Genomic DNA, 22759 nt, shown 5'->3' with positions numbered 1-22759 from the left:
CCAAGAATATTTCTTAAATCTCTCCTCTGCTCCCTACTGTGAATTACAGGCATAGTGCTCTAGATTCTTCTTCCATACTTGCATTCTGGTTCTTCTTCAACCACAGAACCTCCTGTACCGTTAAGAAAAAAATGGAGGGGCACCTGGTGCCTCAGTCGGTTAAGCATCAGACCCTTGATTTCGGCTCAGGTCATGATCTTGCAGTTGGTGAGTTCGAGGTCCACGCTGGGCTCTGCACTGATGGCATGCAGCCTGCTTCAGATTTTCTCTCTCCCTCTCTCTCTGCCCCTCCCCTGCTTGTGCTCTCTCTCTCTCAAAATAAGTAAATAAACTTACAAAAATGGAAATGACAGTTAAGAAATTATCAGCACCATGCCAAAATTCCCACCAAAGGCCTTCTGCTGATCTACCAGTAAAAGAGGTCTGACTAAGATGGACTCGGCTATATTTTCTTTCTTTCTTTCTTTCTTTCTTTCTTTCTTTCTTTCTTTCTTTCTTTCTTTCTTCAAGATTTTTCAATATTTATTGTTGAGAGAAAGAGAGAGAGAGAGAGAGGGAGGGTGGGAGAGGGAGAGCCGAGAAGGGGCAGAGAGAGAGGGAGAGACAGAATCCCAAGCAGGCTCTGCACTGTCAGCACAGACTGTGATTTGGGGCTGGAACCCACGAACTGTGAGATCATGACGGGAGTCTAGATCAAGAGTCGGGCATCCAACCAGCTGAGTTGCCCACATGCCCCGTGGCTATGTTTTCTTATAACCACCCCTCTGAATCATTTATTTTCTTGTATTTTACACTGGGCCTGGGCTAACTGGCAGAGCTTCAAAACTCTCCAAAAGGAGTCACTTTATGTCTTAATATTGTCAGAAACTCTATCAGTTCAGTGTCAGTTGGGATCTCACTGTGCGCTCACTTGTCACTCTAAATTCTCAAATTAAAATTCATTCCTGATCTATAAAATTCATGTAGCTACCTTGGCCTTATTATCATCCTGTTGTCACTGGAAGGTTTTAAAGTCCCATTTCTAGGAGCTTGCTTCTAACTTACCGCCAGCTATAACATTACAGACATGCCCAGGAGATACTGGGTTCTATTCCCAATAATAGAGCGAATATTGCAATAAAGCGAATATGGCAATAAAGCATGTCAAATGACTTTTTTGGTTTCCCAGTACATACAAAAGTTATGTTTATACCCTGCTGTATAGTCTGTTAAGAGTGCAATGGCATTATGTCTAAAAGAACAATGTACAATGCATCTAAATTTAAAAATACTCTATTGCTGGAGCGCCTGGCTGGCTCAGTCGGTGAAGAGGTTAAGTGTCAGACTTGGGCTCAGGTCATGACCTCACGGTTTGTGAGTTTGAACCCTGCACTGGGCTCTGCGCTGTCAGCATGGGGCCTGCTTCTAATCCTGTCTCCCTCTCTCTCTGCCCCTCCCCCATGCTCTCTTTCAAAAATAAACATTGAAAAATCATATAAAAAATTTTAAAAAATACTTTACTGCTAAAAAAATGCTATCATCTGAGCTTTCAGTGAATGCCAATTACTGATCACAGATCATCATAACAAATATGATGAAAAAATTTAAATTACTGTGAGAATTACTAAAATGTGACAGAGACACAAAATGGGCAAATGCTGTCGGGAAAATCTCACTGATAGACTTGCTTGACACCAAGTTGCCACAAACCTTCAATTTATTAAAGAAAAAAAAAACAATATCTGCAAAACACAAAGCGAAGTGCGGTAACATGAGGTATGCCTATATGCATTTGGAAGAAATATGAAAATCTAGCTTATGTGCCAGGGCTGGAAAAAAATATGTTTACCCAGTGATTCCTGGCTATAGTTAACTTTTTAATCTGTTTCCTGAACCTTTTCCTCCCTAGCTAGGCTGTTGTTTGGGATCTGACCAGCTGATGTCACTATGGGACCGTGAATGCAGGCATATTTCAAGGTCCTCGGTTCAGAGAAACTCTGGATTGGTGTCTTAGCAGCCCCGGGAAAGATAACCTCCCTCCCACCCAGCGCCAGCCTCCGCCCGACCTCCTCTCTCCCCCTGCCTGCATAGTTTATAAAATTGAGAACTAGCTGACGGATTTAATTTTGATGGAGAATTACCTGTAGGCAAGAGGGCAATCAAACCCATACTGTTAAGGAGAGGGGGGCTGAGATAATGAATCTATTATCTCTGTTTAGCAAATGGAGAGTGTCAGGATAATAATCTGTCAGTTTCTTTTTTCTACACTATAAGCTTTCATTTCCATCGTTAGGTGCAACTAACTTAGAACTATCTGTAAAGGGGCTGATTAACTGGATGGCGTATTTTCTAGACTTGTTACTTCCTGTATCCTTTTTTGTGCCTGCCCTTGATCTGCTTGTGCTATCTCAGAATCCCAGGTGGACTTGGGACTTCAAACCAGTCTCTTGGCCACAGAGATTTGTTTGTTTATTTATTTATTTATTTATTTATTTATTTATTTATTTAGGGTGGGGGGGGGAGGGGCAGAGAGAGAGGGGTGGGGAGAAAGAGAATCCCAAGCAGGCTTTGTGCTGTCAGTGCAGAACCCAACATGAGGCTTGATCTCACAAATCCATGAGATCATGACCTGAGCTGAAACCAAGAGTTGGCCACTTAACTGAATGAGCCACCCAGGTGCTACACCCCAGCCATAAAGTTCTAGAAACCATGGAGATTTGGTATGGGGGAAGGTTGAGAGGAAAGGCTAATAAGAGTTTTGGAAGTACCTGTAGGCAGAAGGCATTTATGCCACCATTTCCTCTCAGTGCAACAAATCATGTACAGGTTCTCAGAGGCCACAGGGGATCACTCTAAGTTTGAGTTTAAAGTTGTACTAATGTACTACCTGGGTGGCTCAGTCGGTTAAGCATCCAACTTCAGCTCAGGTCATGATCTGATCAGGTCATGGGTTTGAACCCCACATCAGGCTCTGTGCTGACAGCCCAGAGCCTGGAGCCTGCTTCGGATTCTGTGTCTCCCTCTCTCTCTCTGCCCTCCCCTGCTCATGTTCTGTCTGTCTCTCTCAAAAAATAAACATTAAAAAAAGTTTTTTTTAAGTTGTACTAGAAAACTCAGGGTCACTAACTGCACACACCCTGCACTCCTTTGCTAGGGTTGCCATAACCAAGTATCACAGACTGGGTGCCTCCAGCAACACAAATTTATTTTGTCACAAGTCTGGGATCAAGGTGCTGGCAGGATTGGCTCCTTTTGAGGCTCCTCTTCTCAGCTTGTGTCCTCACATGGCCACCCCTCTGTGCAATTGAGCATCCTTGGGGCCTCTCTTGTATGTCCTAATTTTTTCCCTGTACAAAGACACTAGTCAGACTGGATTGGGACCACTTTAATGGCCTTGTTTTAATTGAATTACCTCTTTAGTATTTTTTATGTTTATTTATTTTTGGGAGAGAGAGACACACAGAGTACGAATGGGGAAGGGGCAGAGAGAGAGGGAGACACAGAATCGGAAGCAGGCTTCGGGCTCTAAGCTGCCAGCACAGGGCCCGGCACAGGGCTCAAACTCACAAATGGTGAGATCACGACCTGAGCTGAAGTCTGACACTTAACTGACTGAGCCACCCCGGCGCCCCTTGAATCACCTCTTTAAAGGCCCTGTCTCCAAATGCGGTCACATTCTGAGGTCCTGGGAGTTAGGGTTTCAACATATGAATTTGAGGGAAGAAAACGGTTCAGCCCATCATCCCCTTTCCACTCCCTTTGCTGATCTAGATTGAAGTTGACCAGTCTCAGAGGCTGATTTTTCGACAGAAATATCTTTCCCAATTTCCTTAGCTCTTTATGTCTTTTTGAGTAGCAGAGAATAGACTTGCCAATAACCTGCAGTTCTCTTCTTCAGAACCATCAGATTGCAGAGAACTTCCAGATGTCCAGGGATCCCTCCTGAAGATCACAGAACCTGGGGGAACAGGTATCTGTTCAAGCCAGTAAGAAATAAGGCCCAAGCCTGGGGTTCCTAATGAGATTTTAACTGATCCCAAAGTGCCTTAACTTGCTCTCCTTCCATTTATCCTGAGGCTATAGACACGCAATTTTAAGGAAGCCAATACCAAAATGCTCTAAAACTTAAATTATTGAAAATAGAGTTAATGCAAAAATAATTGAATTGAGATGGTACCTTTGCTTTGTAAGTTAAGATGGCTTTAGCCTTTTATTAAATAAAATTAAAGGACTGTGAGTTAAAATAACGTGCAGTTGTTACACTTTTATGTTAAAATTAGTAACATGATGATGCCATGTTAGAAAATTTAGAAAGTATAGATAAATAAAAGGAAAAGTCAGTTAGCTACAACTCTTGGGTTATTTATCTTTTCTTTATTTCCCTCTGAACATATCATACTATAAATACTGCTTTCTATCATAGAACAAATCTTAACTGAAAACGAGGAAACTTCTCCTAAATTGGTAATGTAATAGAATTTATGAATAAATTAATTCAATCATGTTTTCATCAAATGTATATTGAGCACTGACCACTCCCGGGACTGTTTTAGGGGCTGGAGACATTGCTGTAAATAAATAGGAAAAATCCCTGATCTCAGATTCTAGTGAAGAGACACAGAGCAAATAGAAAATCCATAAAAATGAATTTCATTGATTGCAAAAGCATAGAATTTTTAAAACATCTTTGATACTGAGATACATCTTACAGTCACCATTGGTCTGTACTGGTCACTGCCTGGAACTTGTGATACCAAATACTTCACAGTGAGTGTCAAGAGCTTGGAAGAAAATTCTAGAGACAATAAGAATCAGTCTTTTAACCTATGTGGATGGATGGTCATGGGTGGGAGTTGAGATAGTGACAAATCAGAGCAACGTAGCAGCCTCCTGGAAGAGGGGCTCTGAAATCGACCCAACACCACATGATACAAAGCTGAGCAGAGCCCAACTCTGGTGAGTTTAAGGTCACTTATGGATTTATGACCAAAGATTTTTAAGGCACCAAAAATGACATTGCATGGCAAAACATAAACATGAGTCTGGGTTTTATTTTTATTATGTATTTATTTTTTTAAAAGTTTATCTTATCGTGAGAGAAAGAGTGCAGGAGGGGCAGAGAGAGAAGGAGAGAGACAGAATTCCAAGCACACTCCACACTGACAGCGTGGTAATTCATGGGGCTCGAACCCCAAAACTGCAGGGTTATGACCTGAGCCTAAATCAAGAGTTGGTTGCTCAGCTGCCCTGAGACTCTGGGTGCCTGGGTTTTAAATAAAAACTTAAAAAAAACAAACAAAGGATGGTTCTGGGTTAAAAAATGATTCAAAAAGTTGGACTCTATGAAAAAGTTTTAGGAATATCTTAATTTATATCATTTTCTCTGAACGTGTGTGCAAAAGAGATACCTGATAAAAATCTATGCCTAAATAGATTTAGAAAAGCTCTCTTAATGAGCTTAACATAATTTTATGTGAGATAAGGAAGCATTGTTCCCTAGTGGAAATGGAGGTAGTTTTTCTCTTAGTGGTATACATAAAATACTGGAATGGGTCTCAATACTGTTTTAGATTCTATGAAATATGGTGCTGTATCAGATTAATAAGTGACTCTAATAAACTCAAGGTAAACTTGGAGGCTGTATTAGTTAGCTCAGGCTGCGATAACAAAATACCACATACTGGGTGGCTTAAATAATAGACATTGTTTTCTCACAGTCCTGGAGGCTGGAAGCCTAGATCAAGATACCTGCAGATTTGGATTTGGTCCCTGATCAGGAGAGCCCTCTTCCTGGCTTGCAAAAGTTCCCTATTTGCTGTGTCTGGAAAGAGAAAGGGAGCTCTGGTCATTAATTCTATCCTGAAGACTCTACCCTCATCTAAACCTAAGTATCTTCCAAAGGCCCCACCTATAAGTACCAATACATTGGGGCTTAGAACTTCAACATATGAACTTTGGGAGGAAGCAAACATTCAATCCATTAAGAAAGGCACCCTGTTGGGTAGAACTGGTTCGAAAGAGGATTCAGGAGCACCTTTATTTTTGCCCTGGGTAACTTTGGGGAAATCTCTTGACTTCTTTCAGCCTCAGTTTCCTTGTTGGCCAAATCATACCTGCCCTGCGTGTGTTTTAGGGTTTTAATGATGATCACCTGATATTTATTCAGATGCTCAGTCACTGAGGACCGTGCCCAAGGTCTGTGCTTGGGGATGGGAGTATAGCATTGAAGAAGGCAGAGATGGTACCCTCCTTCAGAGGACAGCATTGGGTACTGATTCAGCTTTTTCCCATCTACCAGGGAGAACTTTCCTGGTTCTTTCTGCTTCCTTTGTCCAGCTGATGAAAAGTAATGTGCAATATTTCAGAAAGTGTGTGAACTGTTGTCATTATTTGTTTGAGCCATATTCAAAGGAAATAAACGGGCATTATAAATGGATTTTAGTTGCCTCTGGCTAAAGTACTTGGGGATTATTTAGTTCTTTCAGCATTTGGATTGGGCCTTGGCAAAAAATGTTAAATAGAAGTTGGCCTTCAGGAGGTCAGGCATCATTTTGGGTAAATTTCCTTTTTTTGGTAAGTGTTCTAGACATCACCTTATAAGGACCTATGGCCTCGGAGACTCTACTCCATCCTTCTGCCTGCCCTACTTCCTCTACCCATTCTTGCTGTCAAAACTTGCTTTTAGGAGATAACATCTACTAAGTGGTAAATGGCTGATAAAAGCTTAAAGTATACCCCTTCCTAAATGCTTTGTATTTTAAGTGCAATCAGTGCTTTGAAGTAAATAAGTAAATTGGTTTTTTTTTACAATAGATTTTAGGTCATAATAATTAAATAAAAAACTTGGTCTCTACCACCCATCCAGAGGCCATGTAGGAAAACTTAATTCATCACAGTGACAACCACTTACTTTTCTTTCTAAGAAGGTTCTATTTATGAGGAAACTTTCTTGTTGTTGTTATTCTACTTATTTCCTATTACAAATAATATATTATTTATCAAACATCCCTCAAACTCAAATGTATGCTTAGGGAAAACCTACTCCTCAATTCTTAACAACAAAGGCCCTGATTCTAACTCTGGAGAGTTCTATTTTATACTTTCTTTGAGCTACTTCTAATTTTCATTTTTAAAATGGGTATTAGATGGCAAGGTGATATCTATGCATTGGATTATGACTTGCATCTTGGGGAAAAAAAAACCCTGAAAATGATAGATATGAAATAACATATTTCACTTATATTCCTCCCTATCCTTATGTCTGATTATTTATTCATTTTATTAAAACAATTGTGATTTCTTGATTTAAACACGAGCAGCTTTTTTTTAAGTTTAAAAGACTTTTTCTTTGCTATTAACATGAGCTGATAGTATTTTTTAAATTATTTTTTAATGTTTATTTATTTTTGAGAGAGAGAGAGAGACAGAGCATGAGTGGGGCAGGAACAGAGAGAGAGGGAGACACAGAATCCGAAGCAGGCTCCAGGCTCTGAGCTGTGAGCACAGAGCCTGACATGGGGGTCAAACCCACAAACTGTGAGATCATGACCTGAGCCAAAGTTGGGTGCTTAACTGACTGAGCCACCCAGGTGCCCCATGAGCTGATAGGATTATAGCCAACAGGCAGTGCCATCCTGAAGAATGTATACGGTGGACCCTTGAACCGGGATTGGGGGTACCAACCCCTCCTCCACCGTGCAGTCAAAAATCTGTGTATAAGTTTTGACTCCCTCAAAACTTAACTACTAATAGCTTACCGTTGACCAGAAGCCTTACCGATCACATCAACAGTCAATTAATACATATTTTGTATGTCATGTAAGTATTACATACTGTAATTTTACAATAAAGTAAGTGAGAGAAAAGAAAATGTTATTAAGAAAATCGTAAGGAAGGGGCGCCTGGGTGACTCAGTTGGTTAAATGTCAGACTTCAGCTCAGGTCATGATCTCATGGTTCGTCAGTTCGAGCCCTGCCTCAGGCTCTCTGCTGACAGCTCGGAGCCTGGAGCCTGCTTTGGATTCTGTGTCTCCCCCTCTCTCTGCCCCTCCCCTGCTCACGCTCTGTCTCTGTCTGTCTCTTAAATAAATATTTTTAAAAAATCATAAGGAAGAGAAATATTTATAGTACTGTATTTATAGTACTGTACTGTATTTATAGAAAAAAAATCCATGTATAAGTGGACCCATACAGTTTGAACCCATATTGTCCAAGGGTCAGCTGTATTTGCTATAGTCCAGGTTTGGTTAATATCATCTGAGCAACCATGTTTTTATCACCAGGTCAGCCTAATTTAATGTGAAGTTTTGGGAAGGTATGTTCTCAACAATGAGCAATGACGATCCCTAGACTGTTAACTGAGGTTTAATCAATCAAGATATCAGCATTAAATTTGTTGCGCTTTTCTGAGCCGTAGTAGGGTTGTCCTCTGGTCCTGTATTCTGTTGCTCATGGAACAGAAGTCTATGGTGAACAGCAGCAGCCCTAGCTTTGGAGGACATTGAGGCAGGTGTACAAGGGTTGCATTTATAGATCATTCTAGGGACGCCTAGCCAAGCTCTCTTCTTGCTCTATAAGCTTCAAGACCAGTGGTGGGGAGAAATAGCCCATCTTTGTCGATCCTGCAGCTCAAGAGGGATGTGGGAGAGGAGAAGGGCATCAAGGATTGCTCTTCCTGTGGAAACACCAATAATGTCAACAACCTGAGCAATGCAGTACATTCAGATGGAAGAAGCCATTGACAAATCATGATCCACCTCCATTCTCTTCAAAGAAAGTTCATTTTCCTCTGAACGCCCCCAAAGAAAGGAGGAGTTAAATGGGAGCTTCATTTAATGTTTACTACACCTTAAGCACTTCCTTTGATGTCAATATCATTCCTTTCATCTTACCACTGAAGACACACTGGGCTCAAAATGGTTAAATCACTTGTCCCAGGTGTCACATAGTTATCAACAGAAGAGCCAAGCGTTTGATTCCTAAAATAGAAACTTCTAATTTTTTTTTTTTTTTTTTTTTTTTTTTTAGAAAATCATGCTATTTATTTATGGAGCTGACACTGCATACCTATAGAATTTCAAATCACATATTATAGATTGAAAAATGTTTTTAACTACATGTCCTAACGACTGAAACTCCTGTTATAAACTTTTGGAAAAAGTCAAACGTGCATAGGCTTTGTAATTGAACATAAATGGGCTTCAAGTCCACATGCTATTGTGTGATCTTGTGTGGTAAGTTTGCCCCTCCCCCACCTCAAGTTCCTCATTTATAACTCAGAACTAGTAAAACACCAGGTAAATGTTATTCTGTGTATAATTCTAAACACATCACATGAACTGATCACAATAAGGAAGTTTCTGTTAAGGATGATGAGTATTTCTTAAAAGCGTTAATTTAATTGCTTGTCACACATTTGTACTGTTCAAATATAGTAAGTTGGTCAGAGGTGTTGAGCTGATGTTTTTCCCATTGATAAAACAGGTGCAAATAAGACACTATACTATAGATGTGAGGAAAAAACGTTGTTGTCCTTATGGCTTTTAACTCAAACACGTATTACTCTTGAGCTCCATGCTCATTGATGTTAGAAGGCACTTACATTTGACAACTAAATATAATGGTCTCTTTCTCCTAAAACAGTCCTTTTCAGATAAATTGGTTCAATTCAAAAACTTTAAATTCCCTTTCAGCGTCTTCTCCTGCCCCTCGTTCTTCTCAAGATGGCAGCTGAATGAAGGGAAAAGGCCATGGATCCTTCCGGGGGCTGAGGCGTCCACTCCGTCCTGGCCACTTTGCACTTTGACAGGGATATGAGGACTATGGCAGGTTCTGCACGGGCCTTGGGTATCCTCTTGGTGCCCTGCTAGGGAATTCTGTGGTCCCTGAACTCTGAGATCTCTTTGAACTGACCTCAGACCTCCACGGGCTATTAGTTCTCTTAGTACTTTCACTTAAGAGTCTATTGAAGGAGGCAAACACTTAAAGAAGCAACCAGCATAAAGCATACTAAGTGCTGTGGTAGAGGAAGTACTGAGTATCAGGGGATGTGTAAATCAGAGGTGCTGGACCAAGTCTCAGGTTCCCAGGAAAGGCGCTCTCAAAGTGCAGCCTGAAGGATGTTCAGGAAGGAGTTGGCCAGGCCAAGTACAGAGATTTGAGAGCTGGGATAGAGAGGGGGAGTGCACCTTCCAGGCAGAGAACAGCACGTGAGGGGCCAATGGCAGGCTTGTTTGAGAGCCTGAAAGGTAGGGGTAAGGCGTGTTCAGGTGGGGCGGGGAGCAGCCAAAGATGAGAAGGAAGCTGGGACCATGTCAGATGGGCTGTGGCAGCCACAGGAGCCATGGTCACTAAGAGCACTGGAAAACCACTGAAGGTTTGTAAGCAGAGGAGTAATGTGGTCACATTGTCTCTGTGGGGCATTGACTGGGCTGTACCACAAGGTACAGATCAAGGGGGTCCATTGCATTTGGTCTAGGTATTTGTTTGAAGAAAGATATGACTAGCTCAGCAAAATCCCCTTTTCATGGCATGGGTTGGCATCCAACATTATTAACAGAATTTCTTCCTCCCTCCCCGTCCCCCCCCACCCCGACCCTGGAAAAATAGAAATCACTAACATACATTAAAATTTTATCAGAAAAGTATGTTATTTTAACTTACTGAAAATTCCATATATTCCATGACTTCTTTCTCACCCATGCTCCACTGAAAAATTAATTATAATACAAAAAAACCTCAATGGATAGTGACTTAAAGATTAAAACATACATTTAAAACCTGGTGGGATCGTAATCTCCCCATTTTTAGGTGACATGTTATGGACAATTAAAATGATCAAAAATGATCTGTTTACAGGTTCTGTGCAAAATGCTGGGCCAATATCTGCATATTGCCTGGGTGGCTCAGTCGGTTAAGCATCCGACTTTGGCTGAGATCATGATCTCACACAGTTCGTGAGTTCGAGCACTGTGTCAGGCTCTGTGCTGACAGCTCAGAGCCTGGAGCCTGCTTCGGATTCTGTGTCTTCCTCTTTCTCTCTGCCCCTCTCCCACTCGTTCTCTGTCTCTCTCTCTGTCTCTGTCTCTCTCTCTCAAAAGCAAATAAACATTAAAAAAAAATAAAATTATCAAAAGAGACAGGTGATACCACCAGTCATTGAGATTTGGGGTATACTTTGTTACCCCAGCATAACCTGTTCTGATGAATATAACTATTATATCATAATATAATATTATACAAAATATGGAATTTTAAAATATCTCGATTTCCTATGGAAATGGAAAATCTGAAAATAGTGATTAATTTGGTTTTGCTGACACCCAAGTGACTTCTGTGTGAAAACGGATGCTACCCAGGCTTTCAGGGATGCAGTCATAAGAAAACTGACCGGGGGGTGGGGGAGGGGAGGTGCCTGGGTGGCTCTGTCGATTAAGCGTCGGACTTTGGCTCAGGTCATGATCTCACGGCTGATGAGTTCGAGCCCAGAGCCAGGCTCTGTGCTGACAGCTTGGAGCCTGGAGCCTGCTTTGGATTCTGTCTCCCTCTTTCTCTGCCTCTCCCCTGCTTGCACTCTCTCTCAAATATAAATAACATTAAAAAAAAAAAAAAGACAAAAACTGAGGGTGATGGGTAAGCAAGGAGAGGAGGAGAGATGGCTTTCTTTAGACCAAAATGTGGCCCGGGAAACTCCCTCTCAGACCTCCTCTTGTATCTGGCTCCTGCTCCCCCACCCATCTCCTTTCTCCAGGTTTCCAACTCAATCCTTGTTAAGCTCCTAGGGAGACAGGTTGGAAGCATTCCCCATGAAGATACATGAATTTGTTGCTTTCGATAAATAAATTGACATAAATTTAGCACCCAGGCAGTTTGCTTGAAGATACCTATCAACTTGAGCTGATCTGTTTACAGGTTCTGTGCAAAATGCTAGGCCAATATCTGCATCCAGTTCCCCACTCAAATGGTGCTCAAATGACACAATTGTGAACAGAAAGTTTAGTGAAAGTCTGCCAATTCAAGCAAATAAATTTCTAGGGGGATAGTAATGTGTCAATATTTTTGTACTATTTACAGAGTTGTAACATTAAAAAAGCTTTTTTTTTTTTTAAGTTTATTTAGTTTATTCATCTTTTGAGAGACAGAGAGTGAGCAGGGGTGGGGCAGAGAGAGAGGGAGACACAGAATCCGAAGCAGGATCCAGGCTCTGAGCTGTCAGCACAGAGCCCGATGTGGGGCTCGAACCCATGGACCGTGAGATCATGACCTGAGGTGAAGTCTGATGCTTAACCCACCAATCTACCCAGACACCCAAAGGAGTTGTAACGTTTAAATTCTGGGTATTTAATGGATCAGTAGGTTTGGTTTCCTGTTTGCTAAGGTTCCCCCCTGTGGTAGGTTTTACTATGTTAAGTGAGTTGGTTCTTAGTAGGGATTATAGAATGTTTGTCCTTATTTTGTGCCCTTTCACTCCTTCCCATGCATCCACGTGCTGTGTTGTGTCATCTCTGGGGTGCTAATGGGAGAGTTGAAGGAAGCAGCGGCTAAACATGGGCTCTGATCCCGCGGTGTGGGTCTACTTCCTGTGATAGGGCAGTTGGAAGTTCAGGAACTTACTTACAAAGTGCAGCTGGCACTTTGATCCAAAAAGTAGTGCGGGCGGGCATAAAACAGGCCCAAACCTTTGTTGCTGAGAGTATCAGAAAAGAAGACTGGGGATCGTGAATCTTTAAGCTCAAGAGTTGTCTTTTTGGCAAATGTCACTAGTCGCTGTAAGTAAAATAGAAAATTACAGGGAGAAGTTTACTGCTACATGTTATGGATAATTACATAGATTTATAAGGGAGATTGGATGGCTTCCTTAAGTTCTTTGCAGGGAAGTCTCCAGTGAAGTTTATGAGATGGAAACATGGCGTGCCAACAGTTGTTTTTCCCATGTCACAGAGAGGCATGCCTTCTCCTAGGGATCTTGTTTTCCATTGCCAGATCTTTAGATATTTTATTTATTTATCACCCCCAAACTATTTGAAGAAGTTCATCAATATTTGGCTTACAGATGAAAAAATTTCTTATATGGTCATGGCATAAGAATTATAAGTGAAGGTCCAGGGGCACCTGGGTGGCTCAGTCGGTTAAGCGTCTGACTTCGGCTCAGGTCATGATGTCACCGTCTGTGAATTTGAGTCCTTCATCAGGCTTTGTGCTGACAGTTCAGAGCCTGGAGACTGCTTCAGATTCTGTGTCTCCCTCTCTCTCTGCTCCTCACCCGCTCTCTCTCTTTCTCTCTCAAAAATAAGTAAAAACATTTAAAAAATTAAAAAAAAAAGAATTATAAGTTAAAGTCCTAACTTTCCAGATTCTTGCCTAATCCACTCAGCTTTAGCCACTCAATGTATGTACGGAAGATACATGAATGTCTTTTTTTAAATGTCAGTGGAATTTGTCTGCGGTTATGCACAGATGAATTAAACCAAATTCTACCTTCAAAAGGCAGAATAGTGGGGCACCTGGGTGGCTCAGTCGGTTAAGCGTCTGACTTTGGCTCAGGTCATGATCTCTCAGTTTGTGAATTCAAACCCCCTGTCGGGCTCTGTGCTGACAGCTCAGAGCCTAGAGTCTGTTTCAAATTCTGTCTCCCTCTCTCTCTGCTCCTCCCCTGGTTGTGCTCTGTCTCTGTCTCTCTCTCAAAAATAAATAAACATTAATTTTTTTTTTTTTAAAGAAAGGCATACTAGTTTGCACTCAGTTCATCAGAATCCCAGTCAGAGTGGCTTACAAGTTTGTGCCTTCTCCTTGTGATACAGGGTCAACGTTGGAGAGCTGGGCACTGTTTGGAGTAAAATGCCCATAAAAAGGTTCTTGTTTAGGGGTGCCTATCTGGCTAGTTGGTAGAGCATGCCGCTCTTGATCTCGGGGTTGTAAGTTCGAGGCCCATGTTGGGTGTAGAGATTACTTAAAAAATAAAATCACATATATATGTATATGCCGATAGGCTCACATATGTATGTTTTTATATATATATATATAAAGGTCCTTGATTACGTAGAAGCCCAAAGTGTCTCCAGGCTGTAGGGGGCCTTCAGGTAATCTTTCTGGGCTGCAGAGAAAATGTAGTTACTTCACTCAGGGTTATGTTTTTTAATGTCCTGTTCTTTGGATTAACTGTCAGATTGTTAAACCGATGCTCCAGTGGTTCTGAGGCCTGGTTGCATTCAGCTGGGAAACAATCCTGTGATGCTGGTCTTGTTGAGCGCATAGGCCCCGTGTAAACTCGCGTGGCATTGGAGGCCTTCCAATCCTTGGGTAACGCTCTGAATGTAACATTTTGTTTCCTTTTCAAAATGACTTATTTTTCTTCATTATTGAAATAGAACCCACTTTTTTTTTTTTTACTGCCTGTAATACTTGTAAATGCAGCTTTAACAAAATTTTAGGGTTATGCTCTGCCATAGTCATTTCTACAATTAAAAGGGCTGTGTGAACTAATTTGCAGATGGATTGAACATCTTCGTTTATTTCCCCCTCCTCCCTCTATGAAAGGACATAGAATATTTATAGGTTTTCTGGAAAGAAGGGCAGAGGCGCTGTGTGAATATGCATATATTTTCTAAAACATTCTTTTACGTAGCAGACCCTGTGAGCTTCCACATTTATATAGTCAGTAAGGCTTAAGGCATGTGTGAAGAACTTTGGTTGGTCCAAAATTTAGTTTTTTTAGAAGAGAGGTATAGAAAATTTGGCTGGGTAATAATGGAATCTATTGAGACTTTGAACCTTTTTTTTTTTTTAAAGGTTTATCTATTTATTTTGAGAGAGAGAGAGAGAGAGTAGGAAGGGCATAGAGAGAGAGAGAGGGAAAAAGAAAGAGAGAATCCCAAGTGGGTTCCCCACCATCAGCAGAGCCTGATGTGGGGCTTGAACTCACGAACTGGGAGATCATGACCTGAGCTGAAACCAAGAGTTGTACACTTAACCGACTGTTCCACTCAGGCACCCTGTTTTTGTTTCTTTCTTTTTCTTTTCTTTTCTTTTCTTTTCTTTCTTTTTTTTTTTTTTTTAACATATTCTACCTTATTTCAGTTAGCAACTTTCCTATTTTACTTCCTTGCAGTTTGGCACAGGAAAAGTTGATGCCATTTGGAATTAGAATAGACACAGGGCAAGTTCTCACTCTCTTTTGAGACCCAGTTTCTCAGTTGAAATAATATTAGCCACCTCTCTTTTTGTGAATATCGAATGAGACAATGTATAAAAAAAAATCAGCGTTCCATCAAACATAACAGTCACTCAGTGAATACACATTCCCTTTCACTCTCTTCTCTGACATATTCTTTCCTTAAGGAAAATCTTACATTAACCTCATAGTGAATGAGATAGAATGAATGAAGCCCTAGAAAAAGGAAGGGCAGAAGGGAGAGAAGAAAAAGAGGAGAAAGAAAGGATAAAGGAATGGTATTAACGTAACATAGAAGTTAATTTAGAAGCATAACTTTAGCTAAAATGATCATTTGGTATTGTGTTAACCAAAGTAATTGATTCAGGTTTTAAAGAAAAATTGGTGGTGCCACATTTATTCAGCACCTACTAAGTGCTGGGTGCTGGGATAGGCACTAGGGATTAAACGATGAGCAGACCGGTTCCAGCCCTCTAGGAGCTCAAGTTCATGTGGGGAAATAGACACAAAAATAATGACCTCTAATAAGATCTGCTAAGTCCTATCATAAAAAAAGTCTGCACATTGGTGAATGGATGGGTGATTTATACTACAAGGTTTACTCAGATGAAGCTTCATGAGCTCCAGTGGTCTCTAGCACATTACAGAGATTTTTATGCCATGTTCTTCCCCCCATGAAATGCCTTGCCATTGGATGTACAGTTGGGGTAATTCATTGCTCATAGTTAGAATAAGTTATTTGGGCTTCTATAAACATTATCTGAGGAGCAAGACACAAATGCTTGAGTATTAGGGAAAGCCAGAGACACTCGATTTCCTCAAGGGTTAAGATGTTTTACCGTTTATGTTTTATTTAGTAGCAAAACAAACAAATGCACAGGAGACCGAGAAACACGTGAAGCATCTCACCACTTAGCCTTCTAAAATAAGTTGGCATTTCCAGCGAGAAGGTATAGGCTGGGAAGAATTCCCTGTCACTCATAGCTTTAAGCAGATCTGACAGTTTCTTATTTAGAGAGAGTGCATTCCTTAGTTGACATGAAAAGTTTTGATGACACCACTGCCCTAATTACCCTTACTCTCTGGAAGAGCTGAAGCCACAACCCAATTCCGGGTGACATTTTTTGGCCCCTCTTGCTATTATTGGTCTCACTGACCAGTCATGACATCAAGTCAACCTGCAAATACAAACTCCTGAGTCACTTAATGAGGCCCTTAGTATCTATGCCCAACTTTGAGGCCTCCAATGAACTCTTTCGAATCCCCTCTTCCGATGAACAACATCAAGTAATGATTCCATTAAAATAAATGCATCTTTGTTCGAGATGTCAGGTTTAGGGGCATCCGGCCTCTGAAGCTGGCTACGGCGTCACTCCTTTGCTAGGGACGAGGTAGGGAGCTCACTGACGTGATGTGATTAGAGCAATTATTCAGAGCTACCTGTCACAGCTAATCAGCTCTGGTTTGCTGGATGGGAAGAGGTGGCCTCGTCCTGCCTCCGGAGACCAAGCACTGTTATCCGACGGCATCTTTGCCTCCAGCATCTCCTCAGATGGGCTCAAGTTTCAAGCATTTATTGGCAAAACTTAACTTTCTTGCGTTTATTTTCATAGTGCTCCTCCTCAGAGAAGGTCATCGGAGGCTTGTTCTGATTTATTTTTCTTCCGTGATTTCTCCTTTATCCCACTTGACATGTTTTCCGGTGGAGTATGATGAAGCAATTCTTCTGAGTTATGGGCAACTGCTTGTTTTCTTTTGCCCTGTCGAATCATCCCGAAGATGACTGTGTTCCCATTTTCATCCTGAAGAAAAGGATGAAAGCCTTTCAGTAAAATTTGGTGTTGCTGAGGAGGAAAGAAATTTGAAAGCCATAGAGACATGGCTTATCTTTGATGCGGAAGGTATTGACGAGGAAGAATTTGTCATAAATCTTTGTGAGTCTTGTCATCGTCATCATCATCACCATCCTCTTTTTTTTTTAACGTTTATTTATATTTTGAGACAGAGACAGACAGAGCATGAATGGGGGAGGGTCAGAGAGAGGGAGACACAGAATCCGAAACAGGCCCCAGGCTCCGAGCTGTCAGCACAGAGCCCGACGCGGGGCTCGAACTCACAGACCGTGAGATCATGACCTGAGCCCAAGCAGGCAGCTTAACCGACTGAGCCACCCAGGTGCCCCCATCATCATCATCCTCTTAACCAACATCATCTTCACCAGCATTTTCCTTGTTTTCATGACCACTAGGTACTTGTGTGCATGTGACGTAGCACTAGGAACGCCATGAAAATGGAATTAAATGTACACAGTCCAGCCTTTCTGTCATGCAGTTGAAGGTGACTAAGATCCATACATATGCTAACAATAAAATATTCAATTTTGAATAAAGAATAAACAAGAGCTTGGATTGCAGAAATAATTGAAACATTGCCTTTACATATAACACTTTTTTTTTTTTCTAAGCAGGAGGAGGAAGAAAAACTATAGCTGCTGTGTACTTCATCCAGAGCAAGGGCAGGAGAATGTCTTTAACCCCTCTTCCAATTTGTCAGAGGGAAATTTAGGGAAAAGATGGGACCTTATTGTAGGAATTGCTTTAGAAAAGGGAAACTTGTCTCGCTTGATGGGGTATTTTAGCTGTACTAACACCTTTATTAAAATTGTCTTAGTAATTTTCATGAAAATGGGATTATTTCCTTTGGCCGATCCTGGACAGCAGTAATGGTAAGTTGGGGACGGTCATTTATTTGGTGATCAAAAGTAGCCCTTGATACATGGCAAGGTATTTGACTTGATCTGGGTGGGTGAAATGTTCTCTCCTCCTGATTTCTATTTATCTTAAGTACCACCTCACTCTAGAACTCAGTGGGCACTTCTCTCACTTATGGTCCAGAAATAGCACTTAATAGTTACTTCTTACCTTTCTGAAATCAACATGTTTCCCAGTAGAATTGAAAGGAAGATCTATTGCCAAGTATAGATCTAGGAAAATGATAATTACTCGTTAGACCTTTGTTCATGCTGTTTTCCTTGCCGCAAATGCTTTTCTGGATCACCATCATTTACTAAAACCTGCTCTTCCCTTCTGATCTGGCCCACATTGCCCCTCCATTGGTAGGTATTTTTTCTAACTACAGCTGTCCCTGGTGACATTCGGGGTTTGGAAGGGTGGGGTGGTTGTTCTGAATTCCCAGAGTATTTATTGCCTTACAAAGCAGATGCTACTTTTTATTGTTTTTTTTCCCCCCTTTTTTCATGACTTCTAACCACATAGTGAATCCCCTTAGAGAGACGTAACCTGGTGGAGGCAATTTAATCTGAGCCTTAAAGTTCCCATTTCTAGTATGGTAGATACTCATAGTATCTTCCCCAGTCTACCCCACAGGCTGTTTTGAAGCTAAGGATGAGATAATATAGGTTGAATCAATATGTGAAAATATCTTGAAGAGTATAAAATACTGCGCAAATTCAAGTCCACAAGAATGACAGGTCTCTCAGATATCGCCTAGTCCAGTACTGTTGTTTAAGAGGGGAGGAAACTGAAGTCCTTGAAGGCAAAGTTGCAAGGTTAGTGTAGCTGGGCTTGTGCTCATGTTTCTGGACGGTCTGTTCTCCACTCTGCTGCTTCTCTTATTGGGCAGAACAGTGCACTTACTGGGCACCGAATAATTGTTTGGTCATTAGAGGCAGCACAACTTGGTTTCACATTGGGGTGCGAGGAAGCGATGGTATATCCTTTCTTGACAGTGGAAGCTGATAGAAAGTTGAAGGATCAGCAGAAAGGCAATGAGAATCTTGATGTCTGTGAGAGGGAAGGGGAGAGGCAGGGCTTTGGAGGATGAATGGAAGCACAGAAGAGGGAGACTGGACCTGTGGAGATGAACTTTGCTGATGTACATTTTCCAGATTGGTATGACCTGCTTAAATGGGTAGGGAAAACTTGCATGGATTTATGCTTGGATGGGAAGCTCACTTTCTATATTCCAATGGTCCATCGCCTTCCACTGTGTGACCACTCTCATGCGTCCAAAGCGTGACTCATTTCTAAAAGGAGCTTCCTGCAAGCGGTGTAGTACTCAGGAGGGGGAGGTGATTCTAGACAGTGAGGTCATCATCAGTCTTATCAGTTCATGACAGAGGGAGAGAAGAGATCAGAAGTCAAAAGTCTGGGGGTGTGTGTAGCACTTTTGAACATCAATCTTGGGACAGAGGGAGGGCACCAGAGGGGTGCCACAGGGGACAGATGAGTAGAAGTATGTAACAGTCAAGATAGGAGATGTGGCAGTTCTGGACCAAATTACATCAAGGGCGGGAGACGGCAGGCATTCCTTTTACAGAAGGGTTGTGTGCTGCTGAACAGGCTTGGAGATGGAGTCAGTCTGTGCATCTCATATAAAGCCTGGCTCCTTGGCACTCCAAATTCTTAGGAAAAGAGAGAATGGGAATGCAGTCAAGATAAGCCTACTGGGGGGGGGGGGCACCTGGGTGGCTCAGTTGGTTAAGCGTCCGACTTCAGCTCAGGTCATGATCTCACCGTCTGTGAGTTCGAGCCCACGTCGGGCTCTGTGCTGACAGCTCAGAGCATGGAACCTGCTTCAGATTCTGTGTCTCTCTCTCTCTCTGCCCCTCCCCTGCTCATGATCTGTCTCTCCCTGTCTCAAAAAAAAAAAAAAAAAAAAAAAAGATAAACCTACTGGTACTTCCCCTGGGATTAGTGCCGTAGGAGGCTAAAGCTGCGTCTTATTTCAGGTGAGCGGATCATTTCCTCCTATTCCCACCTCCATGCTCCTTCCTTACCACTTCTTATAAAAAAGAAAATTTCTGTTTGAGCAAGTAGAGGGTTCAGTTTCCTTCTGCACACTACAAGTAATGGAAACAATGCTATTGTTCTCATAAAAGACAACAGCCTTGCACGCTACAAATATTTGAAAACAAACACTTATGATAGGAGAGTTGTTCACTTCCATCTTGGGTCCGGCTGTTTGCTAAGTCTCGGAGAGACAGAATTATTCTCTTAATGTTTTGACACACGACATGAAAAAAAATCTGTTTGAATTAGCAGATTGTGGGTCAGCTTTTGAAAAATGACATGTTTGTTCCCGTGTTAAAAAAAATCTTTGTCAATGATAATCTCACTTCAACTTTATCACTTTAGGATGCTTCTATACCCCTTGTTCCCCCTCACTGGCAATGGGCGAAGTCCTCACGGGCACACAGCCTCACTCAATGCCATCACTTGTAACAGAAGCAGGAAAATAACACTTGAAAATGATGGTATTGTACCAGCCTGGAGCGCATGAATTAAAGATCTTCCTGGCTGGCCCAATTGCTTCATCACATAGCAAGGCTTACCACTTACCACACACAAGTAAAAGAACTGTGGGGCAACTGCCTCTCCCCTCTTGAATTTTGACACTCTGTGTCTGGAAACGTCCCCTTCGCAGCTTGGTAAGGGAGAAAGATATTTTGTTCATTAGAAGAGAGAAAATCCAAATCAAATATGAGTGACCAAAGCAGTGCCAGTAATTTTGAAAGTAGTGTGATCACTCAGTGTGATATTTCAAAATCTCTGTAGGCAAAAGAAGACGACTGGGTTGGTCAGTTTCACACTAAACAGGTACTGGGACAATGAGTCTTCCTACTGAAACACAGAGAGTTCTTATGCGTGATATTTATGTGGCGTCAGTTTTAGAACTCTAATCTAAGAGGTCTGGAATGCAAGTTTTTGTACTTCTGCAGATTCTTTTGGGCGTTGGGTTTCTACAGTGTTTGCCTGAGTTAAAGTTTCTTCTCAACGGGGAATTGAAAATTTAGAAAAACAATGATAAATAGTGTGAGATTGAAAGAGACCAGGGATATTGTAGCAAATTCTCCAGAGAAACAAAATCAATAGGATGCATATATATGGAGGAAGAGATTTATTGTGAGGAATGGGCTCATGTAATTATAGAGGCTGGTAAATCCCAAAGTCTACAACTGGCAAGCTGGAGACCCAGGAGGGCTGATAGTACAGAACCTGAAGGAAGAGCTAATGTTTCGGTTTGAGTCCGAAGACAAGGAAAAGCCAATGTCCTCGTTCCAAGGCAGTCAGGCAGGAGGAATTCCCTGTGACTCTGCGGAGGGTCAGCCCTTTTGCACTAGCCAGACCTTCAACTGCTTGGGTGAGGCCCACCCACATTAGGGAAAATAATTTGTTTTACACAGTCTACCTATTTAAATGTTAATCGCATGCAGAAACACACAGACACACCCAGAATGGCACGGCTGATGCACAAAGTCAAACTGACACATAAACTTAACCATCAAAGACATACTGACAAAGTACTAAACTGGGAGCTAGGAGGTCTGTGAAGGTAAGTGTTTTTCACTAGGCCAATGAGGCAAGTTCTTCTAACTCCCTGTCATCGCTTAACCCTTCTTACCCCTGCCAATGTGACTAGACGAGGCACAGATCACTCAGTTGATGGCTAATTGCTCAGCTGCATACTGGTCATTTGATTATAGACTTTTTTATCCTCATAAACAAAGTGAAGCTTACATTCTCTCTCTGTGTGGATTTTAGTAATTCCTTGAGAATCACATGCTGACCTGGAATTGGGTGCCCTGCCTTTTAATTTGGGTTTGGCCACCAACTCCTTGTGTGTCCATGCCAATTATTTGAGCCTCATTGCTCTTCTTTATAAAATAACCAAATTGGGTGTAATTTACATGATCTCAAAGGTCCCTTCCAAGCTTCAAATCTTATAGTTAGCAGATGACTTGAAAACTAATGAAACTAATTAGTAGATGGCTTGGGCACTATTTTTATTTTATTGGTGTCTTAAGTATGAAGGATATTTGAGTTATTTTAGCTTTGTGATATCTGGAAATGACAAGCTTCTTTCTAATTTCCACTTTGGAAAGAATTTTTTTCTTCTGCCTCAAACCTCTATTATTTTGCTTTTATTCTCAGTCTAAAAAAACACCATAAAGATTTTTGAAAATAGGCTTATTTCTTTCCACAATAATAAAAGTACATTCTGTGGAAATACGTGATACCCTATATGATAATTGTTAGCTCATGACTTGTAAATTCTAGGTTTTGTAGCTCAAAGTCAAAGAAGCCAAGCTGCTCTTTCCTTTGGTCAGTTTTGAATCCAAGGATAATAGACACCAGGAAGACATTTAAGAATGTGAGTTCACATTTTTTTTTTAAATAGGCTCCATGCCTAACATGGGGCTTGAACTCATGACCCTGAGATCAAGAGTCTCATGCTCTACCGACTCAGCCAGGCACCCCAGTTTACATTTTGAGTCCTTTCCGACTAAACAAGACTTTAGCATGTATTATGGTTGGATTTATAGTACATGGGACAGAGGACACACTTCCTATTGCCATTTTCTTTTGTAGAGAAGGCAAAAACCTACTGCTTTAGTGGTAAGACTGCTAACCTCCTAACTTCACACTTGAAACTCGGTCTCCACCTTTTTTAGTGCCACACTGTGTCAATGACAGAGATGCAGGCTATTGATCAAGATTCTTACGGAATCCACCTCCCCCCAACCCCCACATTCTTCATAGAATCATAGCTGACAAAGTGACATGCTATATGTTTTCGCAATGACATGGA

The sequence above is a fragment of the Felis catus genome, chromosome B2, assembly GCF_018350175.1.
Source record: "Felis catus isolate Fca126 chromosome B2, F.catus_Fca126_mat1.0, whole genome shotgun sequence".
Lineage (NCBI taxonomy): Eukaryota > Metazoa > Chordata > Mammalia > Carnivora > Felidae > Felis > Felis catus.
This window is presented reverse-complemented; position numbering follows the sequence as displayed.